Source organism: Cyanistes caeruleus, chromosome Z (genome assembly GCF_971803275.1).
Source record: "Cyanistes caeruleus chromosome Z, bCyaCae1.hap1.1, whole genome shotgun sequence".
In the NCBI taxonomy this organism is placed as follows: domain Eukaryota; kingdom Metazoa; phylum Chordata; class Aves; order Passeriformes; family Paridae; genus Cyanistes; species Cyanistes caeruleus.
Genome location: NC_141732.1, coordinates 35,847,122 through 35,873,923, shown reverse-complemented (window position 1 = coordinate 35,873,923; position 26,802 = coordinate 35,847,122). Strand labels below are relative to the sequence as shown.

Below are 26,802 nucleotides of genomic sequence, written 5' to 3'. Positions count from 1 at the left end.
TTTTCAGGATACAGGAAAAATGGATGATTTGCAGAAAGCTCACCAGCTGTGCGAGGATGAGCATCCAGAGGTCATGGGAAGGGCTGGACAAAATTTGCCTATAGGGGTTGATGCAATTTACCAGACAGATCCTCAATGGGACCTGAGTAAGCCAAAGTGGCCTACATTTGAGATTACAGTGGCTATTTAATTAGAACAATTAAAACAGTCATTCCTAGAACTAACAATGCTATGTTCTTACAGCAAGAAAAAGTCAAGAGTCCCCCTCATTGTCTAGACAGGATGAGGGATGCCTTGAGGAAAGAAGGAGGGCTGGACCCTGAGGGATCAGCCTTTTATAGATTGCTGAAGGTAAAGTTTGTCACCAAATCCTGGCCTGATATAAGAATACAGAAATATGGGGAGTGGCAGGATAGGCCCCTGAGTGAGTTGATTAGAAAGGCAGAGCAGGTGTATGTAAGAAGGGATGGGGAAAAGGCGAAGGTGAAGGCAAGGATAATGGCACAGTTTTTACAATCCCTGAAGCTGAAAGTACAGTGGTACTCAGAACCAGGGAAAAAAGGGAAGGAGGCAGTTACCAGGATTTGTGGTGGATTTTTACAGACAGGAATACATCTTCCTCAGTGGTAGAGGGTCAGCCAAGAGAGCACTGAGAAGGAGTTAATGTCCTGTTTGTAAGAAAGAAGGACATTGGGAAAGGGAATGTCCCCAGCGATAAGTGGGTCCTCGTGAACAGGAAGTCTACTGGCTGATGGAGATGGATTGTTAGGGATGTCAGGGGCTCCCATTACACCAAGGACCCACCACACAGGAGCCCTTAATAACAAAATACAATCTGGGTCTGGATCAAGAGGAAATGTTTCCTAGTAGACACAGGAGCTGCTTGGTCTACTTTGAATCTTATGCCAAAGTGTGGACAATTGTCAAAATAGTCTTTGGTTATTCAAGGGGTAGATGGAAAAAATGAGCGGGTGTGTCTCATTAAGCCACTCCTAGTGGATGTGGGAGATAAATACAAAATGCATGAATTTTAACTTGTTCCAAATTGTGATTATAACCTATTGGGAAGAGAATTAATGGTTAAATTGGGAATGCAAATCAGTATTATAAAAGGTGATGCAGAGGCTAATACTTCTGTAACACTGTAAATTCTCTGACTAAGCTTAAGCTAAAGTGAACCCAGAAGTGTGAGCAGTCCCAGGGAAATATGGAAAATTAGATATGGAGACTCTTCAGATTATTTTGAAACAACCTAGAAAAGTGGTGTCTAAGAAGCAATACCCTCTTTTAAGAAATGGAAGAAAGGGATTACAGCCTATTCCTGAGTTCTCAATAAGCAGAGGTATTTTGGAGCCATGCGTGTGTCCCGATAGTATCTCCCATCCTGGTGGTTAAAAAAACCAGATAGAACCTATAGAATGGTGCAGGACTACGAATAATAAATGAGATTATTAAACCAAGGCATCCCATGGTCCCAAATAATTATACCATCTTGAACCAGATTCCCTCCTGATATCATTACTATTTAGTACTTCATTTAAAGGATGCTTTCTTGGAATGCCGACTTACAGGGTATAGTAAACAATATTTTTCTTTGGAGTGGGAACTAAAAAAGGAAGAAGAGAAAATGGGAAAGTAATCATTGACATGGGCAGACCTTCTGCAGGGATATATGGTCTTATTTGGACAAGTCTCACAAAAAATAAATTGAAAGAATTTACTCTCTCCCAGGGATTAGGGTGGATGTCTTGCTCCTATAGGAGAACAAGAGGAAGTGGTAGAAGAAGCCATTGTGAAATGGCTTAATTTTCTAGCTAAAAAGGGGCTTAAAGTATCTGAAAAGAAAGCACAAATGGTGGAGAAAAAGGTTAAATATTTGGGACATACTTTGACTGAAGGCTTGCGATGTATTGACCTAGAGAGGGCCCAAGGAATTTCAGAAGTACCATTACCCAGGTCTAAAAAGGATCTATGACAATTTTTAGGACTAATAGGATGTTGCAGAACCTGGATTGAGGACTTTTCTCTCTTAGCCAGACCCCCGCATGACCTTTCAACAGAAGAGAGCCCCAATGTTATGATATGGACATCAGAAGGAGAGCAGAGCTTCAAAGCTTTAAAAAGCAGATTAACCAAGGCTCCAGCCCTAGCCGTTCCAGACAGGAAAAAAGAATTTGAGTTACATGTGGATGTTTAACAGGGCCATGCCAAAGGTATTCTAGTGCAAGAACGTGGGGGTACTCGAAGACAGGTGGTTTATTTTTCCAAAGTATTAGATGCAGTGGCAAGGGGGTGGCCCCATTTTTAGCAATATTGTGCAGCCACAGCTTTATTGGTAACTGAGACATGAAAATTAACAGCCGAAGGATCTCTTATTATTAAAGTCTGTCATCCAGTTAAGGCTTTGTTAACCAAAAGAGCTTCTAAATGGATGACCAGCATTAAGTTATTACAGAATGAAACTTGTTTAATGGAAAAGAAGGACACAGAATTGAGAAGCAGGGTTTCTCAAAGAGTTTAACCTTTTTAGCTTGGAGAAGGGTTTAACCCAGCCTCCACTTTAACTGGTCCCAAAACACCTGAAGGAAACTCATGGATGTACTGAAGCAATAGATCTCCAGACCTCAGCTAGAGAAGATTTATGGGCTACCACTTGGCCAAAAGGTGTTTATTGATGGATCTTCAAGAGAAGTAGATGGAAACTAGTTACAGGAGATGCTATAGTAAAAGGAAGGGAATTGCATGAAGGAGGGAAGCTACCATACACATGGTCAGCACAGACTGCAGAATTGTATGCCTTAATAAGAGCCTGCAAATTGTGTCGAAGAAAGGTGGTAATATATTTACAGAGTCAAAGGATGCATATGGGGTGGTACATGCTTTGGAAAACTGGGAGGAAAGAGGTCTATTAAATTGCAGAGGGAAAACATTAGCTCATTATGAGGGTTTAATTACTCACCCATTGGAGGCAGTTAATTTACCAAAAGAGGTGGCAATAATACATGTTAGGGGAGACATCAGGCATGGCACTCAGAGGAGGCAATAGTAATTGACTGGTGGATGAAGAAGCCTGCAAACCAGCACTTCTTCCAGAAATCTCTAAGATCCTCCTTTTGCTCCCAGTGGCTCAATGGCTGCTGGAGAGACTGTCTTTTCCACAAGAGGAGCTGGAGATAAATAAAAATAGTGGTGTAGAGGAAAGAGGGGACAAATGCTTTACAAAGGATGGTAAACAATTGGATACTGAAGGTTTTGGCCCTACAGATATTTAAACAACTCTATAAAGGGAGCCATTGGGACTCTCAGAAGCCTTCCTCAAGATGTATCCTGTCTTGGGTCTTTTTCCTCTGACAAAGTGAGCTATAGAAGGTTGCTTGATATGTGCCAAAGTCAATCTGCAGGTTACAAAGAAAGCTGTCAGGGAGGGAGACCTTGGGTTGTATGCTCATTTCAATGCTGCCAAGAGGATTTTACTGAAATGCCCCAAATGGGAAGACTTGAATAACTTCTGGTAATAGTATGAGCTAAGAAGGTGGCCAGAAGGGTTTTCAATTGCTTCAGCAGCTACTGGACGAGTTATTAATATAATTTTGAAACAAATAATTCCAAGATATGGGATTGGGAAAGCAATAGAATCTGATAGGGGTACTTATTTTACAGAAAAATTCTTCAAGGGGTTATGGCAGCTTTAGGAATATAACGAAACCTCCATACCCCTGGCACTCTCAGAGGTTGGGCGAAGTAGAAAGAATGAGTGGAGATATAAAGAAACACCTTTTGAAGCTGCTAGAAACTAAGATGCCATGGTTATGGTTTTTGCCATTAGCTTTAGCCAGAATATGAGCCAGGTGCAGAGAAGATACCAAATTTTTTCCCTTTGAATTATTGTTTGGAGTTCCTTATCCTGTTAGTTGTCAGCTCAGTTGGGGAGGTGGAGACAAGGGTAGTGCATTTAAAGCTGTAGGTAGCCAGAATACTGTCTCTCATGAAATTTCTTCAACAGGAAGCCAAATTAGCACAGACTCTGCTTTTGGACTTTGCTGTTCATAACATGCAACCAGGAGATTGAGTCCTAGTTAAGAAGTAGAAAGAAGCACTGCTGGTGGCAAAGCGGCATGGACCATACCACTTGTTACCAACTATGGAAACCACAGTCAAGACAGCTGAACGTGGGTGGATCCATCATATTCAGGTCAAGGTCTATAGCTCCAGAGATTTGGACTTCTCAGATGGAGGAAGAAGATGGGAAAAAGACTGTGGCTAACTCTCTGCAAAAGTGGACCAGATCAGTTGCCACAGAGCATCTACAAGAACCTCCCCCCACTTTGGATCTCCAGTGACTGGGGGCTAGCACAAGTGGTCACTCTTTCCTTTATGCTAAGTTGTTTCTGTGTATTTACATGCCACATCTGGTGTGGAAGACAACATGAAAATTAAATGAGTTAATCTTATTTGAAAATAGATGACAATGGAAAAGTGTTAAAACAAATAACAAACGAAATAAGAAAGTTAGCACATGTACTGGTCCAGACATGGAAAAGTTGAGAGTAGGACATATTTTTGTGGTTGCCTGATGGGCTATGGATCAAACAAATGTTATTCTTTCTTCTTTTTGCAGTAACAGCTTTAATTTTTATACTATGCCAAGAGTAAAAAAGTCAAGTTAATGGTAATTAAAGTTTCTAGTAACAAGTATTAAGAAATAAGAAAAGGTGGGATTGGTAGAGAATGGGTGTATACTTCTTCACAAACAAACTCTGAAAATAGGTAGCCTTAAAGAAGCAACCACATTCTGGAAGAATAGGGGTGAGGGTCTTTACAAACATCAAACTGCACAAGTTTGTTACAGAATCCAACAGGGTCTCAACTTCTGAGCTTTAGGGAAGAGTGTGCAGGCTTAAAAGGCTTTTGAGTTGCAAATTCTCTGCCAGGGAGGGCTTTAAGCTAATTTTAATGATTATATGATACATGATATAGGGGGAGGTACATGTTAAAGGTGGAATACGTATTAGGCAGTATGGGTACCTCAGCCAATTGGGAAACATGGATAAAGTGATCAGGAATTTAGGATAAAGAGAGGCTGCATGCTCCAAAAGCTAGATAGACCCCACTCTTGACCCAGGGGTATGTCTAAGTGGACTCTCTTTTTATTTGAATAAAGTTGATTCTTGAGGACTCTTCTGTTTCTTTTGTGGACACTGGCCTTTGGCAGCATGATTTTTCCACACATTAGCATGAGTCAGTCATGAAGAGGGGAAAGGAAGTTCATTTCTTGAACTCCTTTAGGCTGTTGCTGTGACTGCTTCCCTGAGGAGCCTGTTCCAAAGCCCAACCACCCTCTGGATGAAGAACCTTTCTCTAATATCCAGCCTAAACCTGGCAGAGTTCATAGCATTCCCTCTGGTCCTTTAACTGGTGACCACATAGAAGAGACACCTAATAGAAGAAGAGATACCACATAGAAATGCCTTCCCCTCCTCTTCCCCTCATAAGGAAGCTGAGGACAGCAACATGGTCTCTTCTCAGACTCCTGTTCTCCACCCTGAACAAAGTGACCTCAGCTGCTCCTTGTGTCTTCCCCTTGAGGCCCTTCACCATCTTCACTGCCCTCTTTTGGTCACTCTCTAAAAGCTTTTTGTTCTTCTTATATTGTTGCACTCAAAGCGGCCCCCAGCACTCCCAGTGAGTCTGCCCCAGTGCAGGGCAGAGCAGGACTATCCCCTCTCCTGACTGGCTGGTGATCCTGTACCCAATGCACCCCAGGGCACAGCTGACTTACACTGATACTAGTGAATGGTTAGCTACACAGAGTCATGGGCAGATGCCCATACCTGGAGGCACATTGTGGATTTGCATGTGCCCCACTTGCTGTGGGGTAACAGATCATGGCCAAAATGAGCTCTTTTTCTCTGGCTGTTTTCTCAGTATCACTGAAGTATCATTTGGGACAAAATCTTCATGTTGCAGTTAGAGGTTGGCGAATAACCATGATGTGTTGTTGCTAAACTCTTTCCTGCTTGTGCTGGCCAAAGGGTTAGCTGCTGAGCATATTAGGAGGTTCATTCACTCCATTTTGTTTATTCAGCTGCCATCTCTGAGTAGTATCATTATCAGCCTGAGTACTCAGAGTGAGAGCTGCATTATCCAACACAATCTTCAAATATATCAAGAGACTTGGACAGAGATATTTTTAATTAGAAAAGCTGGGAACATATGATGGCCACAAATTAAAACTACTATCCACCATTCAATTTCAAATTTTCATTTTGTCCAAACTCTCTGAATGGTGCTGTGAGCCCATGGCAGTGTGGGTGTTGTCCAGAACTAGGCTTTACTTTTTGGCAGGTGATTGCCTCCTTTGCCCATGAGATTGTTTTATGTCAGTGAAGTGCCCTCACTCTTTTCCCATGCAGGTGGAGGCTGGTGGAAGAATCCCTGTCAAAGCTGTGTGTCCTGGTTTAGGGAAAATTTGGGAGAAAACTTCTGAATAGGGTCCCTCCAGAAAGCAAATTCAAGTGGCTCCTCCCCCAACTGGTTCAGGAAAAGGATTTCCTTGGAGAAAAGTGAAAAACTGTTTATTTAATAGAAATTGAATGATATTAAACAATAAGAACTCTCACTGTTCAAAGAGATGTCACATCCAGAAAAGTCATTTTCATGGGGTGTAGCTCGGCCCGCTCAGTCTCTTATCCTTTGGCGCTGGAAAGTGCCGAGGCCCAGGCCCCAGTGGGCCACAGGTGTGAGCTCCTGGGGTTTGTCTGGGTTTGCAGTCCAGAGCAGGTCTGAAACAGATCCAAGAAAAAACAAACAAAAACAGTCAGGGAGCTTCTCTGCCTCAGCTAACTAAAAGCAAAAGCTAAAAACTAACTAAAAGCAAAGGAGAGCTCTGTCCTGCTGTGTGTCCGTGCTGCAGAAAACACAGTCCTGGAGCAGGGTGTGGGGGAGTGAGTGCTGCTTCTGAACCCAAACTGTGCGCTTCTTCTTTCCCCCACTTCACTCTCAGAACCAATCTTAAAGGTGCAGAACTTAATATGTAACATAAACAGAACTGGTGATTAGGGATGAAAGCATCATAATGTCAGCCCAGGACACTGTGCTGCTCTGATGTCTTTGCTGCATGTGCTGTGCAAGTTGCACTGTCCTGCAATGCCTCCAGACACCTTCTGTGAAGGGAATATAAGGACCTATATGACTAAGAGCTGTTGTATTTTTCTAAGACTTAATTTATTTTTAAAAAATTACATGACAGTAATTATAATTTTCAGGAACAGTTCAGACCTAAGATTCTTTGCTGCCCTTTCTGTTCCCTTCCATTATCCCTACAGAATTCAAGAATTCTTATTTTTTTGTATTGAGCAACATATGCTATGTCTGACTAAGCCATGTCAGTGTCATGCTGTTTTCCATTCCCTCTGACATCTCTGCAGAAAATGGTTTATGTAGCACAGTACTCCCAACAGCCTACTGTGTTTCACTTCTTTCACAAAGATAGGTGGTTCTGTGTTTCCTGATGGGATTGCAAACTGAGGAGGCTTAGGGATACTGATTATTCCCATTATTAGATTTTAGAGGATCCCACCCTCTAAACCCACAGATTTGAGGCCAGAATAATTTTTATCCATGCTTATTTGGAGCAGGATGGGGTGGAGGATAGCATGATCTTTGACAGCTGGTGGTGCTCAAACGTATACAAATATTTTCAGCTTTGGAAAAGTCCTAACAGTATGCATATATTTGCTCTGGCCTTCACAGAATTTTTGCTTTTGATGAAGGAATCAGCAACTGGTAATACAGGTGTGCTTGACTGTTGTAATTGGATGGATAAGCTAATTTAAAAACAGGTTGCATTACTAATTGTTTTGTCAACATATGAGCTGTAAATAGTCCTTGTGCATTTTTTACTACTTTGTAGAAGCTGAAAATGCCTCTGTACTGGTGTGAAAGCTATTCCAGAAAGTGCATACACTGTGAAGGTTGTAACTTTTCCTTGCACATGATCTGGTCAGGCAGTTTGACACTTCCAGTGGTGATTACCATTTCTCTATGATAAAAAAGTCTGCATTCTGTTTAGAACCCAGAAAAAAGACTTGACTGTATTAAATTTTAACTGTAATTGAATTAAAACAAATTTAGCTCCCAAGATTTACCTGTATTAAAAGCACCCCCTTGCTAAAGCAAACCAATGAAAGATGCTTAGGCATAGCTTGGAGAAAATGGTTTATTGCATTTTGCCTACTTGACTGCTAATGACCGATTTCTCATGATCCTGTGGTTTGGATTGTCCTTTGCATCAGGTATCACCTCTTTTCAGTTTGCACACCTCACAACATGCAAACCGGAGCAAAGCCGAGATACAAGGAAGCAGCGGATATGTGCTGCCAGGCATAGGGTTTGCACAGAAAGGTGTAGGGAGGCATTTCACTGCAAGGACATAATTTCTGTAGTTATTATCTCTTGGGGCTGCATTTCATTGCTTACCATCATGGGCTTGTGTTTTCTTTAGCAAAAGCAACAGTGGTCATTCAAATGACTTTTCTCCTTACTTTGGCTTTACTCCACTCTTCACACTCACCCAAAGTTTTTGTTAATGCAAAAACAAGTACTCAGGCTCTGAAATAACCCATAAACTTGCAGGTGATGTCTGATAACCAGCATTTTCTTGCTACCAGCCAGGAAAGGCTGAGAACTGATACATCTAGCTGGGATTTTAATTTGCTAATGTAGTCCTCAAATGGAACTTCCTATTGGTTTAAAGAAAGTGATTGTTAAAATTATGATGCTATTTGTGTTCTGCTTACAAAGTATAAGGAGGAGATCCCATATCAGATAACATCTATCCTCCTATTCTCAATGTTTTTCAAAGAGCTAAAACATTTTTGGTTCATCTTACAATCCACATTGGAATTTAATAACATAGTCTAATCACAGTGCAACATGTGTGCCTGTTGGCTCTGCATGCTCCTCCTTGATCTGTCTGTAGTGCTTGTTTATCAGTTAAGTGGAGGAGTGTCTGTGTAAAGCACAAAGAATCTTAATATAAGTTATCTCAGTGTTGTTATAAATCAAAGTTGAGATTTTTGCAAGTTCAGATTCTGGAAGCAGAATTATGGCTTAAGTTAACATTTATACTGACTGTAACTCCAAATGTCTTTCACTCTCCTGATGTATCTGTGTCAGAATCATCATATTTATTTATGTTTCAGCTAAGCTTAAGTCATTATAGCCCAGCAAAGACATATGGTGCTACTGATATCCAGAATATTATTGTAAATTAGAAATATCCAGACACTCTGCTTTATGGAAATATAGTGATATCAGCTGCACTTGGTGACACATAGATCCCCTCAGTCCTCAGTCCTTTCTCACACAGAGCACATAACCGATGCCTGGAAAAGATACACAACCTATGTGTAGGATAATGGTACTTGCTTGGCACAAGTTCTAAGCTTCTAGTGATTTACAAATCAATGCTCCAGGACTTTTGAATGAAAGTTTGGATCCTTCATTACATCATATCAGATCCTGTAGATCTCTATCAAAGATATGCTGGGTCAGAAAGTGCACTAGAAATACTGAAACTACAGTAGAGATGTAGAAGTATCTAGTCCTTACAGCCTGGGGCTATGAAGAAAACTGAAGGACAAATGCTCTCTTTTAGCGTTACCTCCATCTCATTCTGGGTAAGTCTGTAAAACTGTACTAGGAGCATTTCTCAAATGGAAGTTCTCATTGTATCACCAATTATGGACATGCTCCTGGTCATGATGGGAGGACAGGCAAGGGACACATGGTCTTAACAGGCTCATCTTAGAATAATATGTAAAGAAATGCCTTTAAGATTTTGAGAAGAGAGTGAAGATTTGGTAGTACTATCTAGCACACACTGGATTTCTTTTCTTGCCAAAAAATTTTTTTTTCTGAAGTCCAGAACTTGAAAATCTTTCAGAGATATTGAAAAATCACCTAGCATTAGGATAGGGCTTCAGATGACAAGAAGAGTGATACTGGCTCTGAATGTAGCCATTCTAATGTCAGTGAGGCAGGTGTGAGGTCATTAGTGGTCTTGATTGTTATTCCAGTCATCTAGTCCTTATTGCCTACAGAGTGAATATGGTGGCCAAGACAATTATAATGAGATCCTGGTATTATAATGAATAAGAACCCAAGCGTAAAAAAGAACCTGCCTCCTTAAGCTTGGGTAGTGATTCTCCTATTTTTTCTCAATCATCTCTCCTTTTTTTTTTTTTTCTTTTTAAATATTTGTGCCCCCTGAAGGGCAGCACAGAGACTGCCTGATGATTCACAGTATGTGATTTGTAATGAGACAAAACAGACATAAGTCAAAGGTAAAAAAGAGTAGACAACTGTAATGTAAGCTAACTGTAATGTAACCTGACTAAAACCCCTGGCCCTGTTTCTTCACACGATGAGTCTCTCACACTTGTCAGGAAACCCCTGGCCCTGAAAGAACCACCTGTAGTGGAGGAAAGAGAGCTGCTTCTCCATGTCCATCCACGGGGTTCAGCAGCTCCTATTGTCACATGTAAATAGCATCCGTGGCAGCTGAATCATTTTATGTGCTGCTGGTTGCAAGTGGGTGCCTTGCACAGTAGCTCCCAAAGGTTTTTTTAGTCTCCTGGCTCTTCCAGGATTTTGTCACTCTTCCTTTTACATCCATGTGGGAGGTTGGAATGCACAAAAATGGAGGAACAGGAGCCCTGAATATGCTCATCAATTGTGCCCAGTACCTTAGACAGCCTATTCCCACTATCTTGTCTTGTTCTCCAGCAGGAGTACTGAACAGGAGTTTGTTTAAAGTGAAAGCTATGCTTTTGTCCCCAGGCTTGTTTGCAGATGAGCATAGGATTCTGGAAGACAGAACATTATTCTTCTGTTTTCTCTCAGCTGAAAGCTTCTGCTACATTCATCTGCTTAGAAGACATTGTTGATTCTCTTTGGGTGAAGTTCCATCTCTTGGCAGGTGAAGGGTAGGGGCACAGTTTTTACATGTCCCATTACAGAGGAGTAGCATTCAGCACACGATTTGTCAGGTAGTAAAACATTGTAACCCACTTTCTCTGCATTCTTCTTTCCCCCAATGTCCCTCAGAAGTTTCCTTGACCTGGGGGCTATTCTTCAATGCACTATCAGCACATTCAGGTTTCTTGGGAGTATATCCTTCACTCCATGGGCTCTTTGACTTCCATAGCCTTGTTATTAGTAGTACTTTTTTTCAAATAGTTTGGATCTCTCCATTGGTCTACCTTTCTGGTGGCTATTTTGGTCTTCCCTCCACTGTGCACCATCCTTCTCATCGACGAAGGCAGCAACCAAAAGATCTTCCTATGACATTCTTTTATTGTTAGAGTCTTATGGGGAGGAAATAAAAGGAAAGAAGACAACCAAGAGAAGGAGAGGAAAATATTACCTACAGCAGAATATGAGAATGCAGAAAGCCTTGATGAATTTTAGCCTCATTTGAAGACACTGTTGCTGCTGGATGACAAATGAGAATCCCTCTAAGGGTGGAAATCCTCCTTGGGAGAGCAATGCCTTGTGAGACTTTCCTTCAGATATGTTGTTAGTCTCTTGGTACCTCCATCTTCATCTTTCCTTTCTGTCTTCTGAACAGTGTAAGAAAGCAAAGGCTTTGTTTCTGACCAGGCTAGAGATCCTACTAAAACTGTGTGAGGCATGCTTTTGGAGATTTGTTTGGGATTTTAACAACCTCCCATTTTACTTGGGGAGCAGTGAGGAATTAGGAGGCATTCTCATCGTGTAGACATTGGTGTAGACATTATTTCTGCTGACTCACCACTGTTAGTTCTCCCCTTCCCCCTGCTCCAAGATATTTTCATGGATAATGAGTGGGCTCCAACAGTTCTAAAAACACTACTGTGACTGCAGCAGAGGAGTATGTTTTCTGGGTACATTGCCACCCACAGGAAACGACAAGAGGGTTTTGTTGCTGCTTTGGGATTTTTTTGATATTTCATTAGAATCATGGTATACCTCTGAAACAAGTAGACTGAAACAAATCCCACGTTTATGTTTGTTGTGTGACTTGTGGTGGCATACAATACACCTAAATCCCCAGACATGTGACTGTGGCTCAGCTCTCTCTGTAAACTCCTGTCCTTTTCTGAGCACTCTTACAATTGCATTATTATCTGTCCCTGAACCCTGGTTCCCTGTTCTCTATCGTCAAGAGTCAATCTTCAAAATAAAAATCAGGATGTAATGATCAGTAGTAGCTTTGGAGCTATCAAGGTCTGTGAAACAAGAAACATGGTGTTCATCTCACTCCAGCTTCCAGAGACTGGAAGAAATTGTATATTACTGAAGGTCATCAGAGGAAAGGAGCCTCTCAGACCTGTGTGTATGCAGACCACAATACAGACAAGCTATATTGGAGGGCAGAGGGTGATTTTGCTGTGCGGGTGTCTATGATGTATGAACCTATGCCCTGAGATTTTACTAACCTTAGCACTTTGTAGGATCAAGAGAACAGAAGTCTTGGTTCTGGCTCAGACACCAAGGGATTGGTTCTGGACAGTGCTGTGCAAACACAGTGGCATCAGAGCTAACCTAGATGTGAGTATAGATTTGCTCTGAACTTCTTCCTGTTCCATCCTTGTCCCTGATTTGAGAAAATTTCTACTTGCTCCTCTAATGGAGCAAAGACCTTCAGGTTTTGCACATAGATCATTCATGTCCTGACCATACCTTTCCCTGATGCCAGGACACCATGGCTTCACTGTGACTTTTCCACATTGTAGCCTCCTGCCTGAAAGGGAAAGCAACTCCCTCCCTGTGGCCTCAGCATCTCTGACACCTGCATCTAAAGAGGCATCAAGGCAAGAGCTAAATCTAGGGAAAAGAATAGTTCTCTCATGTCTGTATAGGAGGAGGACAGTCTCTGTTTCTGTTAATCATGGCCAAACAGGAAGCAAAAACCCAGGTCTCTTCCTTGGCTGGAGGCTGAAGGATGGAGTTGGGTGTCAGGAATAAATAGGGTCAAGAGTAATAATGCATCTTGCCTCTTTCATCACATTGGGTGATGAAAAGGCACTCCTCCCACAGCTCTTCATGTTGTCAGGCTGTTGCAGAAATCTCTGAGATGTTTTGTGAAGGACCTGCAGAAAATAAAGGGAGTTCCAGAAGAAGATGGAAGCACTTAGAGAGCTCAGAAGAGTATGAAGGCCCACACGGAAAAATATGTATTTGCTCTTTATTACTCAGCTGGTGATTTTCCATTCCTTAATTATTCCCTCTCCACAGTCTGCTTTTAATAAGAAAGTAAACCACTGGTAATTGAGTGATGAGTATTTCAAAGGTCATGAGTTATGAGCCAAAACTTCAGGACCTTGTTCAAAATAATGGGATAAAAAACCCCCCAGTATATTTTATGTTTCTATGATTTTTTTTTTGGTATCTGGTTCTGTAGTAACCTGTCATTTTAAAACTTCTCTCCCTACAACTTCAAAGATATATTTTCCTTCATAAAAACATAGTTTTTCTCCTGAATTTGGTATCTGGGGTTAGAAAAGAGGAAAAAAACCCAAGCTAAATATAGAATTAATAAAAACCAAAACAAAACCCCAAAATTTTAAAATTTTAAGTATTCTGATTTGATGACACTGAACTACTGATGATATTAGTGTATAGGATATGTACATGTACATGTACATGTATATGTATATGTATATGTATATGTATATGTATATGTATATGTGTTTGTACTGGTGGGTTTATGGCAATAGTCAATCATGATCTAAATCTAAGGCAAACCTGAAAGGATCTTTTGTAGTATTGGAATTTGGTGGAACATACAAATACCTAACAAGTTTAAATTTGTTTTCAAAATCAAAACAGAAGGACTCTGGCTTCCTTTTTTGTAGACCCACTATAAAATACAATAAAATTTAGCATCAGTCTTCATGTATGAAGAATCAGAGTAGAGTCTGGTACATATGAGTGATGTAACAGCACATATACTTTTGAGCAATTAGTTCCAGGATGCTTTTAGGAGCATGGGGAAGCTGATGGGAATAGTGCAATGATGGTGAAGTACTATGAAAGAAGATGGATGCAGGCCCTACAGAAGCTGTAAGAAACATTGAAAGTAGAGTTCTCAAAATGCACATGTAACTCCTTGCTCACGCACAAAAACAAATGGCTTGCTAAGTTAATTCTCTGTCCAAGAGGAGCAATGGGAGGTTTTGGATACATAGTGGTTCTTCAGTTCTTCCCTTTCTTCTGCTGCTGCAATAGGATGTAGGGGCAGAAAAAAACTCCAGGCAGGAGCCATCTCATCCAGTCCCCAGCTACAGACAGATAGTACTAGATCTGGATTTCCTGTTGTGTGTGGCCATAACATAACAAGGCAGTCTTGCCTTGGGATTATGGTTTCTGAATACCAGTTACTTATGGTATGGTGAGAGGAGGGAATTTTCTGCTTGGTGGGGCAGATGCACTCCTGACCTGCATGTGGGAGCAACCCCTAGCTCAGCACAGGTTATCCCTATTCACAGAAAGAGGAGGAATATACTTTGTTCTTTTCCCCTCTCCTTCCTCAGGGCAAAATGAAAGCAGTGCCTGTTATCTACACAAAGATGAGGGATATTTTTGCAATGCTCCTGTCCCACCTGCATTTTTTCTGTTACAACCCTTCTTCAATCTCCTTGTTTGTACTAGCTACTTTCACCTAGATTTGCCAGAGGACCAGGGTTTTGGAGGGTGACAAGTGAAAAAAAAAAAAAAAAGAAAAAAAGGGAAATACGGGTAGAAGAAAGGGGAGAGAGGATCCCTGTTTATGTGGCAAGCAAGCAAGGGAAAGGCAGCAGCACTGTGAGATCAGCCTCTGCTCAGTGCTAGTAGGCTTGTACTGCAAACAGCACTGATAGGAGCCAAGCTGCATTCATTCTCCAGTCTGTGGAACCATTTGAATGAAGCAAATCATTGGTATTTTTCAAACAGATTTTTACTGACTTTTCACATATTGATGTGATGTGCAATTTTTATCGTCAATCTCTCAGCAGAAGATCAAAAACTGGTGTTGAAATCGACTCTTTCCAGGAAGACAAAAATTTGATTGTACTAGGACCTCATTTATCTCCTTCCCATTGCATGCACTTTGTGTGGTGACAGCACCTTCAAAATAGATGTGTAAATACATCTGGGAGCTTAAGCTGGGTGGAATTGACTGTGTAAGGATGCAGAATGTCAGATTATTGAGTGCTTGGGAATGTCTGTATTTTGTGGTTCTAAAACGCTAGCTGAATAAGCAGCGTAAGAGATCATAATAGCATTGTATGGGTTTTACACTTAGCACTTATGTGGCTCTTTCCTCTCTGATATTTTACATTTTTAGCTTAGATATTTTGGTACAATAGAGATATCCCATGGAATTGCTTAACTGTGCTACTGTGAATTATTTTCATTAGTGCCTAGGAGTACCTAAGACAATAGCTCTATTATGTTAGGCACTGCTGACACCTGTTGTAGGAGAAAATCCCTCCTACAAAGGTTTTGCAATCTAAATAATTAGTCATGGACTGAGAGGAGAAGGTAGAGGCAAAATTCCAAAGTGCAGTTTTGGAGAAACAGAGGAAAGAAATTGGAATAATTTTAATTTTTAAACATTTGAGATTTTGTGGACCTTGTTTCATCAAAAGAACAAGCCATGTTAATTTCACAGTCAGAAATTACTCAGGGAGCATCCATTAAAATTGCTTTTCTCCACCATCTCGGTAAGGGAATTCCTTAATACAGGGGGGAGCACTGCCCCAACAGGAGCCATCCCTTGAAGGGATGCCAGTGAGTTGAAGGCCAGCTGATGGCTTAGCTCACAAATAAGCCCAGTTTGGCACATCTCCCACCAGCCCCTAGAGATGTCTTTCGCAATTCTCGTGAGCACAGCACACACACAGTCTGCCCCCAGGAGTCATACGGTCAAAATAAGCCATCTTTTGCTGTTTATTTTGACTTTGCTGATGCTGTATGTTTTGAATGGATGCTTTCCAAAGCTGGTAACATTCATTTTTTATTGGGGGAAAGTGTATTTTATCCACTTGTCTTGTATGCAAAATGTCTGTTCTGCTACAGCTCAAACTTCCATTAAAAATTTACCATGGAACAGAACTGAGCATAAAATATGTGAGCCTGCACAGATGCTCCTGTGAGCCTTAGCCAGGTAACTTTCAGGGTGTGGATTTAAGGTCTTGGTAGACAAGCAGCACACCCCCTTACCCCCCTTTACCTACATGCAAGCAATTGAGCAAGACTCTGCCCTTATGGAGGAGCCCCTCCAGTCATTATGAAAATAATTTCAACTGCATTTGCATAATTGAGAAGCTGCATGGAGGGGTTGTGTCCTTCCTCCCTGACTGTTGGAAAGGATTGCTTTAGCATGTTTGCTGAACTGTTGAACAGATAATTTTTTGAAGTGATACTGTTTGTTCATAAGCCTATTAGACTGTGCTATTTTTAATTCTTTAATACAGTGTGTTATACAAAAAAATACGAAAAGCAAATCAAGTTAGTTACCATAGCAGGTAGCCTCTTGGACTGCAATCAGTGAAGCTGATATTAACATGGAGAAAGGCTCATTAACTTTAGCAGAGAAACCCTTTCCTTGCAGCTAATAAATGAGTCATACAGGTACACATTTTTGCAGAAACTAGATATTTTTCCATCACAGTCAACTGAACTGCCCATATTTTATAACCATCTGTCTGCTTAGGGGTGTGTGTGCGCGTGAATTGTGTTGTTTAATGTACTTTAAAATCCTAGCTTCAAAAGCAGAAGTAAGAATAAAGGATTTGTTTACTCATCAATATTTCCATTAAGGCTGGAAAAAGATCTCCTAAGTAGCACAGAAGTTTTGCCTGATATTATGTCATTTAAGGAGCTGAATATAGTTTGTATCATATAAACTGATTACTTGTACCAGAATAACTTTTATCCTGTGATAAGGATTTTAATTGTGTATCTGAGGCTCTGATCCTCAGGATTCATTAAACGTCCCCTTGTCTAACCCTCCACTCATTAGCTGCTGCCTGACACCTTTGTAGCTGTCTCCAGCTTTGGGAAGGCCCTACAATAAATAAGACTGCCCTGTGACAAAAGGTAAAATGCAAATGTTTTGTTCTGTTCTTCTTTACATTTGCGGGGAGCTGCGCACCCTGACAGACACTTGATAAACTCTGCCAAATGAGGTTGTCAGGGCTCTGCACAAAGAACATCTCAATACTTCCCTTCCTTCCTTGGAATGTGAGGACTTTTCTGCTGTATCTTCTCTGCTAATACATTTTCTCATCTTCAAAAGTAGTAATAACTTTCTGAAGATATGAGTGATCACCACTATGTATGTCAGCTAGTCTTCAGTGAGAGAGTTAATGAGAATATATAACACAAGTTTCTGCAAATCTTAGAGCTTGGCCCTCTAAGAGGATTTTCAAACTGAATTGGCTGATTTCTTTAATAAGAATAAATAAAGAGCATATTGGATTGTGTCATTCAGTTTGTGCTACTGCTTCTTTGCATCTTTAGACACAAATATTCCTCTTGATGTTACACCACAACGCTTTCTCCTGAAAGGAGAGCAGATGAACTTCTATGTTCAGGCCGGCAACTCCAAGGCAGCAATGGTCACAGTGAAGGCTTCATATAGCTGAAGGTGAAGAGCACTAACACTCCAAATTTGCCATTTTGGTCAACCAAAGCTGTTATTGTACCTGACAGGTTTTTTTCTGACAATATACAGAATTTGAAATTAGGTCCCCTACTATCAAAGTGCCACAGTGGCATGATGCATGTAAAGTCATCCTTCCAATCCATGATTATCATAGACATTTTGACAGAATTAAATGGGGTTTTTTTTGTTTGATTTCTTTTTGGTGCCAGAAGGCTTCTTGGTTCTCTCTTTCTGTAAGTCAGAGTGAGCTAAAGTGAGCCATGTGTTCTGGCTAGCACACAGAACTTATACTTTTGGTTTGCCTGCATTGTTCTGATGCTAGGGCCTGGGAAGCTGTGGTCTGGGTTGTTTAGCACCTGAGAACTGAAGTGTTAGACACACACCAGAGAAGAGTGAACCAAGATAAACTAAATCATGAGCACTCCCTCTCTGAACTGCAAAATTAAGAACAGTGACCAGTCCTTTAGTTGGTATGAATTGGGCTCTGAATGTACAGTGTCCTGTGCCTTATCCAAAAAAATGGTGATGGCACTTAGAGTACGTATGTTTTCCTGAAGCACGGTGTGGATAGGTGGTTAGAATTTAAACCTCAGAAGACAAAAATTGGTCTCATGTAGCAAGAAGAAAACACTTCTAAAAGCTGCTGAACATCTGGTCTTCCTTATTTTTCTTTATATTTTTGTTCAAGGCAGAAAATCAGCTGGGTATCACACAAATCATAAGAGCAAGGATGTTGCTTTGAGGATCTGAAATTAGCATTACTTCCACTGGAGGCAATAATTCTGGTGAACCAATCAGTGCTAAACAGACATCATTCTCTGAAATACAAGCTGTCTTTTTATTTCACTGATCATATAATTTATTTCTTTTAATGCAAGCACTGTTATTCCAGTATTCAAATTACAAATTAGCCTTTGATCTAGATGGATTATTTCAGCAAACAAATGTATTGTACTCTTATACTTGGTATATTTAGATTAATTAGGTCTTCCTTATTTTAGAGAAAGAACTTCTTTAGAAAGAACTAAGAAATGCAGTAAAGCCTATTGATTAAATGAGCTCACATATCACATATACATGTGGTTGGTAAGAGCCACTTAAAATTTCCTGAGTAGAAAAGAGAATTCAGCATTTTCATGTGGCTTCTATTAGTGTGTTCATTAAACATTCATGTCATTTTCTTCCTTTTCCTTTACTTGTCTAATAAATATACCATTACAGCCATTAATTGCCCAGAGTTAAGTTGTTTAAGTGCTATAAGATATGCCAAGTAAATTGTTGGTTCCTGAGGTATTGGTTTTCTGTCTAGCTATCTGGTATTTTTGCAGTCCCTTGAAACTCCAAATTCAATCATCTCCACAGCAGCAGAAAGGTAATTGAAACATTAGGCACAGCTCAGTCCCCAAGGGAATGAACAAACAAAAGGTAGGCAAGATTACTGTGGCGTTCTACAAAGGTGCATATATTCTGTATTAGGGGGAAAACAATCTTTACTATTACAATCAAAAAACTACTGCAGTGAGAATTCATAACATTATTGGAATAGTACAAATTTAAATCATGTTTTCACCATTAATTGCATAAACATGGTGTTATAAAATAGTTTAAGTAGCCTGGCAGGCAGACAGACACAGCTTGTGGGAGCTTTGAAATCCACAGCTCAGGATCATTCCTGATTTGGGGAAATCTGGAAAAGTCAGTCCTCACCTTAGATTATTATTCTATAAAACACCCACATTTATTTCACTTAATGCTTAGCCTGTGCAAAGCACTTGCAGATCTTCCAAAAGTATAGTCCCCCACCCCTGAAGGACAAGGTAGATATGCCAATACACTTTAGGAAAAGAGGTGATTTATTACCTTGAGGTGACAAATTACCTTGAGGCATTGCAAGAAGTAGGGCTGCTGCTGCTATCTAGGAGGATCACGAAGGGAGAGACAGTAGACTCTTCGTGGGCAGGCCTAGACAAAATAAACCCTGAGCTGCCTTTTTGGCAGACTTGTAAATAGGAGAATAAGGTGGGGTTAGGCAGCGGATACTCAGACATGTCAAGTAGGCAAATGGAGAATGACAAGGGACTCTGAATGTAGCTCCAGGAAGAAGGAGTGAGATGGTAATTAGGGAGGCAGCCAAGGGAGTGGAGGTTGCTTTTGGCAAAAGCCAACAGACAAGAAAGGGAAGCTGAGCATAAGACAAACCGTAACCAGGATATGTTGGTCACTGAAGGAAGATTTAATGAGATTGTCTTCAAGAGAGAGCACTAAAAAAGAGTATAATTTCCAAACAGAGATGCTAGTTCACCTTCTTCAAAAGGTGAAGCCCTAAATCCACCTGTTTCTTCTAGCTGAGTGTATGATAGGGTCCCAAAATTGGTTTGGCAGGATGACTTTTAGTCTCCCCTCCAGCTTCTCCTGCAGTGCTGTCAGTAGAGGCTGCACAGCTGCTGCAGATAAGAAATAGAGGTGTTTTGGCTTGCAGGTGTTTCTCAGCCAGTGACTGCCAGCCGGCATTGTCCAGGTGTAAGGCTGCCTTGTTTGGTGTGACATGGCAGGTTAGTTGAAGCAGGCAGAACAGCCTCTTGGAGTAGAATTGTCACGAGCTGTTCACAGGAGCTCACATTTCCTGGAGACCTCATTGCTGAATGAGAAAATATAATTTTTGTATTTGCTTTCTGCTTGGAGACCATTCTGCCTTTGTTGCAGGATGCCCTTTGTGTCGGGGGGACTACACATTTGTATGTACTTCTTGGACACTTCAGGAGACATGGCCTCAGTTACCCATACTAAGGCTATGAGTGTCTTCTGGGACCAACCCAGTGGATGGGTCCTGGCTTAAGCCCACTTTGGGGAATAACAGACAAATGGCAGATGTATTATCTCTTCAGACAGGTGTTTTGTGATTGAGTCTTTCACTTTGAAACTTCATATTTCTAAATTAATCTCTACACCGTACCTCAGCAATTTATGAACAGAAGTTTTGTCTGTCTCTTCAGTGCTTTTAGGTCTATGCAGTGTGGTTTGTAGAATGCTCCCAGTTTTCTAGGCTTTGTGTTTCACTGTCCTCCCTTCTGCTGTAAAGAGCTTCTGCTCTGGAAAATGACATGTGCCTGGACATGTCTGGAAAATGACAGTAGAACATTACAAAACAGAGCTTGTGAAGAAAATTTGCCCTCAGTACACTGTAGGAAGGCCTTTTCCTCTGTCATATTTTGAAGATGTTATCAGCTTTGCAACTACTCTTCTGCCCACAAAACAACCAGGATACCCCTTGGTAGACTGATCATGATGCTAGACAGAGGAGAACAGTCTCTGTTACTCTCTTGGTGTTTTATAGAAAAGGTATTATCCTGAATTATGGGCGTTATTGCATTGAAATGTTTCTAAGATCCTCCCAGTTATTAACTGTAAAGTCATCTTCTTCTTGCAGAAAAAGAAGCAAAAACACTTTTCATGCATTGAAGTTACTATCCTCTTTCTACTTCAGTTTATCTTCAGTTAATTATTATTGTGCTAACCAAAATCACTCCTTGGGAAGTAAAGGGCTTGACTTAGCTCTCCCGTCATCCGTGCAGAAAATCCCTCTGTTTAAGGGGCAGGATCTTCTGCAGGTGACCACTTTCCACCAGTCTTTACTCAGGCATGAGTCAGCTGTCTCACAAAGTCAGCAGGGGCCTTCTCAGCAGCTTCAAACAGCTGCTGGATCAGATGCTGCCTGAGTATGCTTGCTGAATAGGAGGGAGCAGGAAGCCTTTTGCTGCCTGTGCTGTCTGAAGCTTGAAAAAGATAAATTTTACAATTTACTCCCTTTCTGTCTTGAACATACTTTTCATAGAAAGCTACACTGGGTACCTCCCATTCACTGTGCACAAGGTATGTTTCACTCAGCTTGCCTCTGCAGTGAAAATATTCTGCTGCAGCAGTTTGAGCCACGTACCACAGAGAGAGCCATGTGGGAGATGGGTGTGAGGGATGCAGTCAGATTGGGGTGCAAAGGGAAGTGACTAGGCTGTTCCAAAAGTCCTGTATGGAACAGAGTGCCCAGGAATAATCCTTTTTCCCTGTAGTTTGCTGACTTCTTTGTCAGGCATGTTGTGCAAACAGCATTTCACAGAAAATCTCTGCTAGTGGTCAGAGATTTCTGACATCCCTAGTCTGTCATCATTAAAAGTTACAACCTACCTTTTTAATGAAGGTTTTTTTTCCATCAGTTATAAATATTCACCAATGACTAAATACCTAAGAATCACATTTTATTCTTACAAAATTCCATCTTTGCATTTCCTATGAATAAATTAATGCATGTGGGAACTACAGGGATCTTGTGCCAGGAGATCTCTATCACCATGTTCTGCTGAACTACAGAGCTGAGTTGAGCATTGTCATGTACATAAATTAGTTTCACATGCAAAAATTGGCAGATGTAACAAATTATTTCTTGAAAAATCCAGCCTAATAAAGCATAGACAACCCCACTGGAATAAGCAGGATTTCCCAAAGCATGTAGCATTTTGACTGTGTGTCTTGAAGCTATTATAATGTAAGTGGAGTAAACATTTGGCCAATACAGAAAATGGGCATATCTCCCACTTATGAACCCTGCTGTGGTTTATGCATTCTCTCAGCAAGGGCTGTGGGATTGGTTTCCATAGGAACCATGGGAAAATGAAGGAAAAGCACTTACCTGAAACCCAGTTGCATAATATTGCCACTGCAAGACTAGTGAGGCATTGGATACAGACCCCCAGACTGGGACTCATCCGACCCTTTGAAGTGTAAGGTATCCCTGCCATTCCCTCAGCTTGGGAAGGCACATGGGGCCTGCACCCTGGGCTCTGATGTGGCTGGGCTCCGAAGTCCGTGATGGAAGATGGAGTTGCAGTAGTGAACACCCAGAATTACAGAGGCCTCTTCAAACGTGAAGCATTTGGCACAACCCCCTCAGAGGCCTACTGATTTTCAGAGCAGCATTTGGATGCTGGGAGAATTGAGCATCTCCTCAATATTTCCTCTGGATGGATATGCAAAATGCATGGGTATGCAGCCCAAAGACATAATCCCAAGTGGGCTTGGCTGCTTCATCTTTGTGCTTTTAGCTCCTCCTACTCCTTTTCAGAAAGGCATCTGCATCTCCCCCTCTTCATTTTCTTCTGGTTTGCTACATCAGCTGAAGGGAAAGGCTCAATTTGTTCTCTCTCTGGGCCTGGGGTCACAAAAACAAGTCCATGCCCCCTTTAGCTTCAGGCCCAAAAGCAGACTGCCAGTGGTGACTGCCCAGTGTGGGGAACACACCTTGATGTGCATGATTTAATGGAGCATGTGAGGTTCATAAAGCCTGGTCCACAACAGGAAAACATCAGCTCCCATTCCCCACTTAGACCTTCACTGTTTCTGACTTTGGAGTCTCAGGTATCCTTTTATCAGCCTGCACTCTGCACTGTAAGATGGCAATAAGGAATTCCTTGCCCCTTTTAAGATGAAAAATATATTTGGCACTAAACTTTCTGTTCAAAATTAGCAAATTTCCTCTGCAAATCGCTATCACCAGTCCAGCAACTTCTTGTGACTTTAAAAATAGGGTAGTGAATCTAAAGGCAATACCACCATTATGGTGAGCTGAGGGAAGATAAAATTTTCTGTTGTGTTAAAGGTTCCAGAAAAGTCTGAATACCCTGTGGAATGCATACAGTAGTCAGTGCAGAGATATATGTATAATGCACAGGTAATCATTCCCTCATAAATACAAATATAGAAGAATGGCAAGTTAAATTAATTGCTCTGTTGTGAAATTGTAGCATTTTTCAGGGCTGATACTCAATCCATTGCAAAATATCTTGGAAGCCTATTTATGAATATGCATTTCTGAAATCTGTGTACTCACCTGACTTCTCTTTATGTGATGTAAACTGAGGAGTCTAACACAAGCTTGGCATTTATTCTACAGATTGGTCTAAAAAAATAAGCAATAATTATGTGCTTCTTAGTCTTTGAGCATCAGAAAAAGAAAACTGTTTTAAAATCCTGGCTCTACTTTTTAAGTTCAAGAAGAATCACTTGTAATTTTTTTTCCATCCCATTTCAGTGGAATGTTGTTCTCTGAAGGATTTAAGAGAGTGGTGATGGCTTACTGTTGAAAACAAGATGATGGTGTTTGCTGTCATATCCATGAAAGAAGCAGATCACTGGGAGAGCTACTTTGCTAAGACTAGAAAGTAACTAGGTTTGGTTTTATTTGCATGGCATGTTTCTTTTGAAAAAAAAAGCCTCTAAATGTGCCCTGGAACCTAAAAATGGTTCTGAAAAATCATGGGATCTCTATGTCTTCTGCAAGTGCCAGCAGATTGGGTTGTACTATATCTGATAACACAATTCATGTGATCCAGAAATGAGAGGAGTCCTTGGTCTCTCCTATTTCTTTCTCTGCTAGCTTGCTGTACTTGATGATACTATATTAACAGTTCTGAAGTTGTAGATGGCTACTTATGAAGGAAGGGAAATATTCAATGGCTTGAGACACTTTTTTAGGATCTGTTCCCAGGACCTATGCTAGAAACCATACTCATTGACTCTGGTACCCCTACAAATTGTAGGTAGGCCTTGCATTTGGTCTGGCTACTGCCAGTGACATTGCAGGACTTGGCTTGTTCACTTGTGCTTCTACTTCCACACCCTGCCTACATAAAGATCTCTGTGGGAAAAGAGGTGTTTTGGGTGTGGGAGAATTTGGACTGGACACTGAAGCTGCAAGAACTTCCAACCTGATGACTGGTAGATGCAGTCCTGATACCCAAGTGAATGGGTATTCACTTCACTTCAGCCCCTCTGCCTGCCCATGTGTCTCAACATCCCTGTTATGCATAGATAGCAAAGCACCCTTCCTTGCATCCTATACTTTGCTCCAGCAGAATCTGTGTGACTGTTCCTGGATGAACGCCTAGATCTGGAGCTCATCATTATGTGATGAGCCAGTTCTGCCCAGAATGTAGCCTGATGCCTAAGTATTTGGTTTGGGATTCTAGGCAGCAGAGATTTCTCAAGGGGAAAGGTCTACAAAAGCACTTGTCTGCAGCGGGTGATGAATGTTTCAGGAAATTTAGTGTATCTGACTGTGCACCGCAGCACCTTTCCCACAGTATTTTGGAACTGATTTTGAGATGGGAGAAAATGGATTTTGCATGTAACATATTTTTGCATATTACTTATAACTCCCATTGGAGCACATATATTAAGCCACAGCACGCATCTGTAGTAGTAGCAGCCTTTGATTGACACAGAGTCACAGGAAAGATGTATCACTCAGAAGGCAAAAGAGGAAACAGAAAGCACTCTGGTGAAATGGCAAAGAGTAGTGATATATTCATACCAAAAATATTGTTTAAGAAATGGAAATCTAGTTCTTGTAATGCTAATGGAGTGGAAACTATTCTTCTACTTGTGTCTTACCTGCCAGAGGAAGCAGGATAAAAGGAAATTTCAAGTGCAAATAGCCAAGGATACCAAGGGCAATAATAAATTATTTGCTGTAGATCAGAAACATGAAGCTTTCAAGACAGCCAGTGTCTGTACTAGGCCATTAGAGTGTGAAATGGACAGACTCTGCACAGATGCTAAATAGTATTTTTGTCTTGGCCTTAAAGGCAAAAATTATTGGAAAATAAAGATTCTCAGTTTATTTTCTGTTATAGCTATAGCTGGTAAGCATGAACTATGGAGGCAAAGGCCTAAAAAAACCTCAAGACATTCCTTGGTAATAAAGTACTAAAATTAAGGCAGAAATTTTATGTACTAAAAGAAAGAAAGGAAAAAACAAAGGTATCTGTAGTCCACATATAGCTGTAGCAATAGCAGATGTTGGAAGACACCAGATCTGAGCAGGCAAGATGAAGGGACCAGACCGCAATGAAAATTTCAAGGTGAAGGTTAGACTATGGGGTTTGTATCCAAATTTTCGGATTTTTTACTACTCTGTTCCTGACATGTCAGAACATGTCCAGATATGTGGTTTTTCCCTCTTTCTCCAAAATGAATATCCACAGGGAAAACTACTCCTTTTCTATCTTTGTCTGGCTGGGCAGGACTGGTGGTTGTGACTAACTCAGAACCCACCAGTATATTCAGGTTGCTTCAGTTGTTTCTTTCATTGTGCACTGCCAATTTGCAATGCCCTTCCCTAAATTGAAAATTAACTACAATTGGGTAGCCAAGTAGTCATTTTCACCAGGGGCTTTCTGATGTTTTTCATAAGGCGCTCCATGCCTCACTAATCTAAATCATAGTGCATCATCAGGGAATCTGCCACCTAACTAGTCCCTCCTCTCTTCTGGGTCATTACAAAGCATGCTGAAGCACAGTGGCCCTAATGCTTCTCCTGACAACACCCTGCTTTCTTGCTGAAAAATGCCTGGTCTTGTATGCTGTTCATTTCCTACCTATTAACCATGTTTTAATCTATGATAAGACCTATGCACCTCACTTCTACTGCTCTAATAGCCCTGATAAAAGCCTTCAGAAATCCTGAGCGAGTATCAGTTCTGATGTTTACCTCTAAGCCTTTGTTTGGGCTCCAGTCAATTCATCTTGCTGAAGCCACAGAAACAAAGATGAAGGTAGGGAAGGTGGCAAACATGACAGACATGGAAGGAAAGGAATATTGCCTTCTGTGAGATTCTAAGATTAAAGGCTGCAGGACAACCTCATCTTCTACCTGTGATAGTGATAGGATAAATAAAATAATAAGTACAGAGTAAAATCACAGACATCAGGAGCACCAGTAAGACCTGCCCAAACAGTCCATTGTCTTGACTCTTCCTGGCCAGAAAGGCTCAATTCTGCGTCCATGTTGTCTGATGTGGGGAAGGTGTCCATAGCTGCCTCCTTGAGTGCCCAACCACCCATCTCCCATGACTGAGCTCACTTTTGTACGGGTTTGGGACACTAGTCATCAGCTGAGGGCTTATCTGCAGGACAAAAGCTGTGGTTTTCCCCACTTTAGGCACCAGGACCTCTGCTGCTTTGCACTGCCTTTCCAGAGAGCCTGCATGGCCCAGGAAACAGTTTGGCCAAATAACTATGTTTACACAGCAAGCTGGCATTCACTTTGAAAAACT

The 26,802-nt window shown here is 41.1% G+C and overlaps 3 long non-coding RNA genes across 3 annotated transcripts in view; 1 reads left to right on the top strand and 2 right to left on the bottom strand.

Moving 5' to 3' along the window:
• The window catches only part of LOC147648352 (uncharacterized), a 61,595-nt gene that overhangs the window by 13,989 nt on the left and 20,804 nt on the right, over window positions 1–26,802 (top strand). The gene's annotated exons all lie outside the window — the stretch shown is intronic.
• Window positions 6,560–26,802, bottom strand: part of LOC147648353 (uncharacterized) — a 30,506-nt gene continuing 10,263 nt past the window's right edge. The window contains exon 2 of the long non-coding RNA XR_015280201.1: window positions 6,560–6,782. This is a non-coding gene — a long non-coding RNA (uncharacterized LOC147648353). The remainder of the gene's footprint in view (window positions 6,783–26,802) is intronic.
• On the bottom strand, window positions 6,952–20,126 carry LOC147648354 (uncharacterized). Its single transcript, XR_015280202.1, has 3 exons — window positions 20,001–20,126; window positions 19,559–19,660; window positions 6,952–13,136 (listed from the first exon to the last, which is right to left on the bottom strand). It is a non-coding gene; the product is annotated as an uncharacterized LOC147648354 (long non-coding RNA).